Here is an 8,571-nt window from a genome sequence, read left to right on the forward strand (position 1 = left end):
TTTTTTTTTTTTTTTTTTTTGGTAGTTGTCATTGTCATTTGGCAGGCCTGGGCTGGAGTCAAACTTGCAGCTTTAGTGTGTGTGGCTGGCGCCCCAGCCGCTGAGCTACAGGTGCCAGTCTCTGCTATTTTGGGAAGGAGGGGCAGTGGGGAAGACCACCAAGAGTCTGGCTGAGCATCCAGGATCCTTTGGCTCACCTAGCTTACTGCTGTCTACCCTCAGCACTTCAGCCATACCTATGAGCTTTCCTCCATAGGCCACCCTCCCTCTCTGTACCTGCCTAGTCCTGTCTCTCACACTGCACCCCACATTCTCTTCCTCCAGGGAGACCTCTGAGATTAGCCCTCTAGATTCTACTCCACTGCCAGCTCCGTGCCTCTTGGAGGCTGCTTCTTGGATCTTCTAACAGTTTTCATACCTGTTCTTGTGTCATGCCTTCCCATCAGGCTAGGGACCAGCTTTCTACTGCAAGACCATGTCCGCTTTGGAATTTTACAAAATGTGGGACTGCACTGGCCAGGGTACCTGTTTTCCCTCTACTCCTAGCCCCTGAGCCATGCAAGTAGCTCACTTTCTTGCTCCTCAGCCTTCCTAATTGCAATAGGGGCTATGAAGTAGTTCCTGGAATTTGTGTAGAAAGAGGAAGGGCTGGGTATGAAGGAATAAGATTGTGGATATAAAGAGCACTGGTCTAGTAGGCAGAAGACCAGGGCTGTGGTTCTGGCTTGGCCACTGACTAGCTGAGTGACCTGGTCAAAGAGAGGGCTGAGATTTACTAGACATTTATAATGACACTAAGAAGTGACATTGCCCATATATGCGTAGCACTCCCAGCCTACTAAATAAACATACCAGCTGGACAAAACTAGGGTAAACACCCTAGATGTGCAACTGGAAGACAAAGTCCTAGCCCTGACTCTCCCTGGAGTCCTCTTATAGGGAAAAGGCAGATCCACCACTATGTGCCACACTCCTTGCTTACTGCTTTGTCTCTACTATCAAAGAGGTGGGGATTTTTTTTGAGACAGAATCTTACTTTGTTGCCCTTGGTAGAGTGCTGCGGCATCGTAGCTCCCAGCAACCTCAAACTCTTGGGCTTAAGAGATTCTTTTGCCTCAGTCTCCCAAGTAGCTGGAACTATAGATGCCCCCCACAAAGTTGGCTATTTTTTTTTAGGGACAAGGTGTTTCTCTGGCTCAGGCTGGTCTTGAACTCTGGAGCTCAGGCAATCCACCGGCCTCAGCATCCCAGAGTGTTAAGATTATAGGCATGAGCCACCGTGTCCATGCAAGATGCACTCTTTTTTTTTTTTTTTTAGAAACAGTCTCACTTTGTCACCCTCAGTAGAGTGCCGTGGTGTCACAGCTCATAGCAACCTCAAACTCTTGGGCTTAAGCGATTCTATTGCTTCAGCCTCCTAAGTAGCTGGGACTACAGGCACCTGCCACAATGCCCCGCTATTTTTCTTTTGTTGTTGTTGTTGTTGTAGTTGTCATTGTTGTTTGGCAGGCCTGGCCGGGTTCGAACCTGACAGCCTTGGTGTATGTGGCTGGCGCCCTAACCACTGACATACAGGTGCTGAGCCAAATGCACTCTTTTTAAAGAAATTTTTTCACTCTGGGAGGCTGAGGCAGGTGGATTGCTTGAGCTCAGGAGTTGGAGACCAGCATGAGCAAGAGCGAGGCTCATCTCTAAACAACTGCCAGGGTTTGTGCCTGTAGTTCCAGTTACTCAGGAGGCTGAGGCAAGAAGATTCCCTGAGCCCAGGAGTTTGAGGTTGCTATGAGCAGCACACTATGTGAGCTGTCACACTATGGCATTCTAGGTTGGGGCAACAAAGAGAGACTGTCTCCAAAAATAAAAATAAAAATAAACCCTTTTAAAAAATTAAGTATACAGAGTGGACAAAAGTTTGTGTGTAATTTAAAATGGTTTAACATAGTAAATTGCACATGAACTTTGTGGCCAACCCGTGTATATATTTTGAGACAGAGTTTCACTTTGTTGCCCAGGCTGGAGTACCATGGGGTCAGCCTAGCTCATAGCAACCTCAAACTCCTGGGCTCTAGCAATCCTTTTGCCTCAGCTTCCTAAGTAGCTGGTACTACAGATGTGTGCCACAACACTTGGCTAATTTTTTTTTCTATAATTTTAGTAAAGATGGGTCTCACTCTTGCAGAGGCAGGTCTCTAACTCCTTGGCTCAAGGGATCCTCCTGCCTCCACCTCTCAAAGTATTAGGATTACAGGCATAAGCCATGTACCCAGCCCACTGCACTCTCAATGACATCCTGTGAGGTAGTTATGTTATCATCTTCATGTTTCAAATGAAGAAACTTAAGCCCAGAGAGGGCAAATAACTTTTCTGAAGTCACACAGCTGGTAAGAGTTGGAATCTTTTGTGGGTTGGAGAAGTCAGACTCCTAGAGGAAAGCAAGGAAGAAAACTAGCTCTGAGTGCCTGCTGTGTAAAAGGCACCTCCACAGTCTTCCCTATAACCATCGTCAAGCCCAGGCCTCTTGAGGCTGTGTTTCTCCCACCATGTCATGCTGCCCTCTCAAGCTACCTAAAGTGTGTATGTTTTAGAGTTACACATTTTAACATATATATTTGATTATAAATAGGAGAGTATATAATAAAGACAAGTTGTGCTAAAAGTATTTATGGAAAGGAGAGACCTCTGTGGGCTGGAAGCCTTCATGGAAAAACTGGTAACTGAGCCTTTTTTTCCCTTCCTGTCTAAATAAATGTATTTCTCCTACACAGGCAAATATTTTAAAATGTGTTTCAAAAGTTAGACTTGTGGAACAAGAAAGAAAAAGAGGAGGTGGGGTAGTTGCTTCTTTAGGAAGCCCATTTGAAAGGAGCTGCTGGGGTAGGAAGGAGGGAGGTAGTGGGGCAAGAGAAGAAAAGCTGGCCCCTTACCCTCTACCCCACACTCTGCCATTTTTGAAGCCTCAGTTTATCTGTAATTGACCTAACACTTGAATCTGGAAGAGAAATGTACAGGTTTTGAGAAGGTGATTTTGAGAAAAAAAAAAAAAAAAGGTTGTTGGGATCATTATGAAGGAGAGAAAGGAAGATCTTAGTTGCACCAGAAATTTAGGATAGGTCCAGAAAAGGATTTCTGGGGGTGGACAGGGGAGTGGGGAGAGGAATTTGGCCCCTGGAATGAGGGCTCAGTGGGGGTGTGGGGACCCTTTTGGAGAATTTTGAATGCAGGAGATTCTTTGCTGCGTGGGGCCTGGCCCGGGTGCTGAGGATTGTATAGCATGCTCAAAATTTAAGGTGGCTCCAAAACTAAGTAGGGGCTAGAGAGTGGTGCAGCAGGGCACAGGATTGGATCGTTCCTAATGGTGTTCCCCTCTGGTCTGGCAGTGCAGGAACAGATATGATAGCCCCCAACCCCACCTAGCCAGACCCCAGCCTCATTGCTCCAACCTTGGCCTTACTGAATAGTGGTTTCCTGACCAGTCACTCCTGAGTGGGCAACTGTTGGGGGAATAGGATTTGCTCAGGACAAGATGGTTCTCTCATTTCCAAAGAGGACTCCAGTCACATGGGAAGGAGAAACTTACCAAGTACCCCTATTCTCAGGAAGGGTCTCACTGGGGAGGCCTGCGCTTGGAGAGTCTGGTCAGAGGAGGGTGGGCCTCCCAGGGCTTCCTGGCCTCTGTGGTAGGCCTCTAACTAAGTATTTCCTGCATTAGGCACTCCTTTGGAGTCAGAATCCTAGGAGAAAGCAAGGAAGAAAACTAACTCTGAGTGACTACTGTGTACAAGGCACCTTCACCGCTGTTCCTTTGCCTTGATCACCAGAAAAGGTGGATAGTATTACTATACTCATTTTGTAGGTGAGGAAATGGAGCATCAGAGAGGTTAAGTGACTTGTCCTAGGTCACACGGTAGTATAGGAGCAGCCAGATCAGTGAATCCATCACCTGGACTTTGCCTCTGCCTGCACCCCTGGCTCTGGGAGTGCTTCTTTTCAGGAGAAATTTCACCCTCTGGAGAAGTCCTTTTTCTCTGTAAACTGCCTTCTTGTATGGAAGCGGCTTGCTCTTCTACCTGCATCCCTTGCCTTTGGGGTGGCCTGCAGGCCAAGAAATGCCGGAGGAGGCCGGGGAGCACGGTGACCACAGGCTCAGAGGCCCGGGGCCCTGTCCCCATAAGCAGCATAATCGCTGTGTTACTTTGGACACGGCGTCGGGCCTCTCTGAGCCTCACTCTTTCCACTTCTTGCTCAGGGGAAGCCCCAGGTAACTTTATAATGGAGTTCTGGTTTGCTGCCTCCGGGGGATGTTAGCGAGGCCTCGGAACTCTCACCTGAAAACCAGCTACCCCTACCCAGCCGCAGCGGAGCGGGTTATGTAACGGTGTGCAGCGGGTGCGCAGGGGGGGACGTGGGGCGGGGCGCTCGCGGCTATTCCGGGAGCCGCTATTTTTAGCCCCATTGATGAGGCTGCGTCGGCCGCCGCCGCCGGGATTCCGGAGACGTCAATGGGCTCGCGTCACGGTCCCCGCCCGCCCGCCGGGGGAGGCGCGCCCGGGCCGCGACGGCGCGCGGGCGGCCGCGGGGGCGGGGGGCGCAGCCGCGGCCGGAACCGCGGGGCTGGGGGCTCCCCGGGGGCGGGGGGCTCCGAGCTGCAGCGGCGCGGCTGCAGGATCGCGAGGTGGCGGCGGCGGGATTGGTTGGGGCCCCGCGACCCCCGGCTTCCCGGCATGGGCGCCCCTGCTGCGTGGAGCGGCTCCGAGCCGGCTGGTGCGGGGCCCCGGAAAGCGGGGGTGGAGATGCGAGCCGAGCCTGCCCGGCCAGGTGAGGGGGCCACCGGGGGAGGGCGTGAGGGGGTCCCCCGGAGAGGCCGGGGAGTAGCGGTGTATCCCTTGGGACGGGCTCGGTGCCACGCGGGGAGTCCTGCTTGGAAACTGGGGAGTGGGGGAAGGGACTGGATTTCCAGCGGAACCCGCTGGCTGCGAGTCAGCCCCAGAGTGCGACGGCCAACGCTGTCTTTCCCCAGCCCGCCAAGGGTGGGGTTTGGCCCGCGAGGGGCGCTGAAGGTGGCCAGGCCAGAGAAATTCCTTCCATTTCCCCGCCGGCTGTGGGGAACGGGTTCCAGGAGCTCTGGAGCTCGGCTGCCAGGAGACCCAGCCGGAAGGGACAGGCATTGCGCGTCGCATCCCCTTCTGGGGACTGAGTAGAGAAACCAAAGCTGAAGAGGGTCTCAGCGTAGAGCTGAGATTCGGACTTGAGTCCCGGGCGTTGTTTGCAGCCGCAGCGTCTTCTCTCTAGATAGTGGCCTTGTGTTTGGGGGAGAGCGGAGGGCAGAGTTCTTGACATTGGGACATCCCCCTTTTACGTCTCCATTTTGGATAGGTGATGTTGGGGACAAGAGAAATGCTGCAGAGGTGGATCAGAGAGAATCATTAATTTGGGTTTGGGGCTAGTGCGCTGAGAAAACGCAGACTGCGAGGAGGTAGGTACATTCACAACTGTTACACCCAAAGAGTGTTGATGGATTAGGGGCTACTGTCGCCTGGCTTTGGGCCCCTTGTAGTAGTGGTTACAGGAGTTGATCCTAGACGTTACTCTAAGTGAACATTTAGATCAGCCACTTGGATGAAGACTGGAAAAGGCAGCCAGCTGACTCTTTGTAGTGATCCAGCGCTGAGAGGAATGACAAGTGTACAATATGATAAAATCAAGATTCTAAACGAAGGCAACAGTGCAGAAGGATGGGCCAAGACTAACAAGATGAACATGACTGATGATAAATACCAAGACCTGTGCTGCGGTTAAGATCACCTCTGGATTTAGGCCCAGTGACTGGCTCAAACACCCAGCAACCCAGGCCCCCAGCTTCCCACCTGCTCCCTGGGTGAGGGCAGTCAGACTCCTCTGTGCAATCTGAGGCCTCTATCCACTAAATAGGTCCAAGGAGGTTTGGGGAGGATGTTTGGTCCTGGGCTATCTGGTTGAGCCCCCTGGGTTCTGATCCCAGCTTTGCCAATTCCTAGCTGTGTGACCTTGGACAGGTTGCTTAATGTTTCTGGGCCTTAGTTTCCTCATTGGTAAAATATGCATAATAATAATTCCTTCTCAATAGCATTGTGAGGCTGAGATGAGAAAATGCATGTAAAATGATTAGTTAATGTATCTAGCACATGTTCAACAAATATTAGCTGCTGTTGGTATTGCTAATAATAGTAACATGCCCATTTTTCAGTGGGGACATTGGCCAATGTAGAGTTTGTGCCCAGGAGGTCACCAGGGTTGCAGAGAATCTGTCAGCCATGTCCTGTTGCAAAGAGAAGTTTGGTTACAAGAAGACTCAATACTTGATAGGAAGGAATAGAAGGAGGTTTCTGGTGGGCCCAGGAAGGGGACAGAGCTGCAGTCAGGATTGGATAGCACCTCAGCTGGAATGCTCTCTCCACCTAGTGACCCTCCTCTCAGCCCAGCTCCAGTGCAGGCATGTGTGGGTCCCCCCGCCCCACATTCTACACACAGTTACTGAGCACCTGCTTGTGTTGAGCAGGGTTGGAGACTGGAGACTGAGGGGATTGAGACAGACATGTTCTAGTTGGGTAGACTGGTGATAAACAAGCGAACACATGAATAACATTAGGCCTATGGAGAGAATTAAAGTGAGCTAATGTGGTGTGAGGGTGCAGGCTGTTTGAGGAAATGACATGGGAATCACAGTCCGATTGCTGAGGTGGAGCCAGCCATCCAGATGTAGGGCAGTGACTTTCCAGGTAGAGGAACAGCCAATGCAAAGGCTGTGGGTGGGGAATGAAGGCCTGTGAGGCTGGAGCACTGTGAGTGGGGTGGATGAGGTGAGGTGAGGAGGGGAACAGGAGCAGGGTATTGTTGTCTGGCCTGATGCTCTATCCCATTTGGGGGGACCACTTTCTCCTCCTCCATGTCTACTTAGCCCTCAGTTTGCCCTCTGCGCTGTGCTGACTGTAGTAGCTGATTGTGGATCACTTTCCCACCATGAGCTCCTGGGGCCCTGGGACCTTGATGGGCTTGTTCTTTGCTCTCCCTGTTCAGGGGACACCGCCCAGCTCCATGGAGGGTCTTCAGTAAGTGCTTGCAGTGTGACTGTTGGGGGGGGGATTTTGATCTGGGACAAGAGAGGGTATCAGATCCTTATTCTAAGATGTTAGGGATCATTTGGGGGCACCATGTGGGAGCCAGACACAGATGGGGAGGTCTGGGTACTCAGGTTGGCCTGACTGTGGTAGGTAGAATTTGGCCCTTCCTTCTCTTCCTCCTCAGCTGTGGGCTGGTAGGGAGAAAAGGGAAGGCTGGGTGCACATACAGACCCATTTCCGGGGCTTGGGAGGATGGCACTGTCATTCCAGGAAGCAGGTGTAGTCCGTGGGCTGGGGCAGGTTTGAAGCCTCGTTTTACTTTCCTTTTGGAGTTGAAAGTGCTCGATGTTCCAATCTTCCCTTCTGCCCTCCTTTTCTCCTGTGGCCTTCACTTCCTGATCCCCATGATAGCCATAGGAACATGAATGGTGCTGAGAGAATCTGGGTACCATGGTCAGAGGAGCTCCTTTTGGTCTTTGGACTCTGGAGCAGAGGTCGAGAGGATGAGAAGGTGAGAATACCCATTGCCCACCCTCTGGGGCCCTGCTTCTTGCCCCCAACTCCCAACATGGAAATATCCACTTCTTTCCCAGACCTCATCTCCACATGAGGCAGTCCAGTAACCAGTGAGGGCCAAGGCTTGGCTGGTCCTGCCCTCCCTCTGAGTCCAGTTAAGAGAAGAGCATTGGATGAGATGGGAGAAGAAAAGGAGAGGTATGGGTTGCGGTGCCCTGGCTGAAGGAGGCATTGGCCCCAGTGGGGCAGAGAGAGCTGAAGAGGCTGAGGGAGCTGAAGAGGCTGAGGGTGGAGTGGGCATGCAATTGGCTTCCACCCAGGAGAGGCTCGGTGCTCAGAAGTGGTTTAGATGAGCAAGGACAGTCTGGGGTTAGCTTTTGTGTGTCCTCATATAATTTCTCCTAATAATGGGTTGGTAGCAAGTAGGTGCATCCAGCACTAGTCTAAGACCTTTACACTTTAAATCCTTTTTTTTTTTGTAGTTTTTGGCCGGGGCTGGGTTTGAACCCGTCACCTCTGGTACATGGGGCTGGCGCCCTACTCCTTTGAGCCACAGGCACTGCTCCACTTTATATCCTTTTAAGCCTGATGATAACCCGATGATTGTTTTGTTTTGTTTTGTTTTTTTCTTTCTTTCTTTTTCTTGTTTGAGATAGGGTCTCGCTTTGCTGTTCCCCAGGCTGAAGCGCAGTGGTGTTATCATAGCTCACTATAACATTGAACTCCTGGTCTCTAGCGATCCTCCTGCCTCAGCCTTCTAAGTAGCTGGGACTGCAGACATGAGCCACCATACCTGGCCCCCTGTAATTGTTAAGTTTAGAGATTACATCATTTGTACAGACGAGGAATGTGAGACACAATGAGATTATGTTATTTGCTCAAGGTGATAATTAAGGGAGCCAGCATCTGAACCCAGACAGTTCGAGCTCCTAACTGCTCTATTCTTTTTTTTTTTTTT

The sequence above is a fragment of the Otolemur garnettii genome, unplaced genomic scaffold (assembly GCF_000181295.1).
Source record: "Otolemur garnettii isolate 467f Iridium unplaced genomic scaffold, OtoGar3 scaffold00043, whole genome shotgun sequence".
Lineage (NCBI taxonomy): Eukaryota > Metazoa > Chordata > Mammalia > Primates > Galagidae > Otolemur > Otolemur garnettii.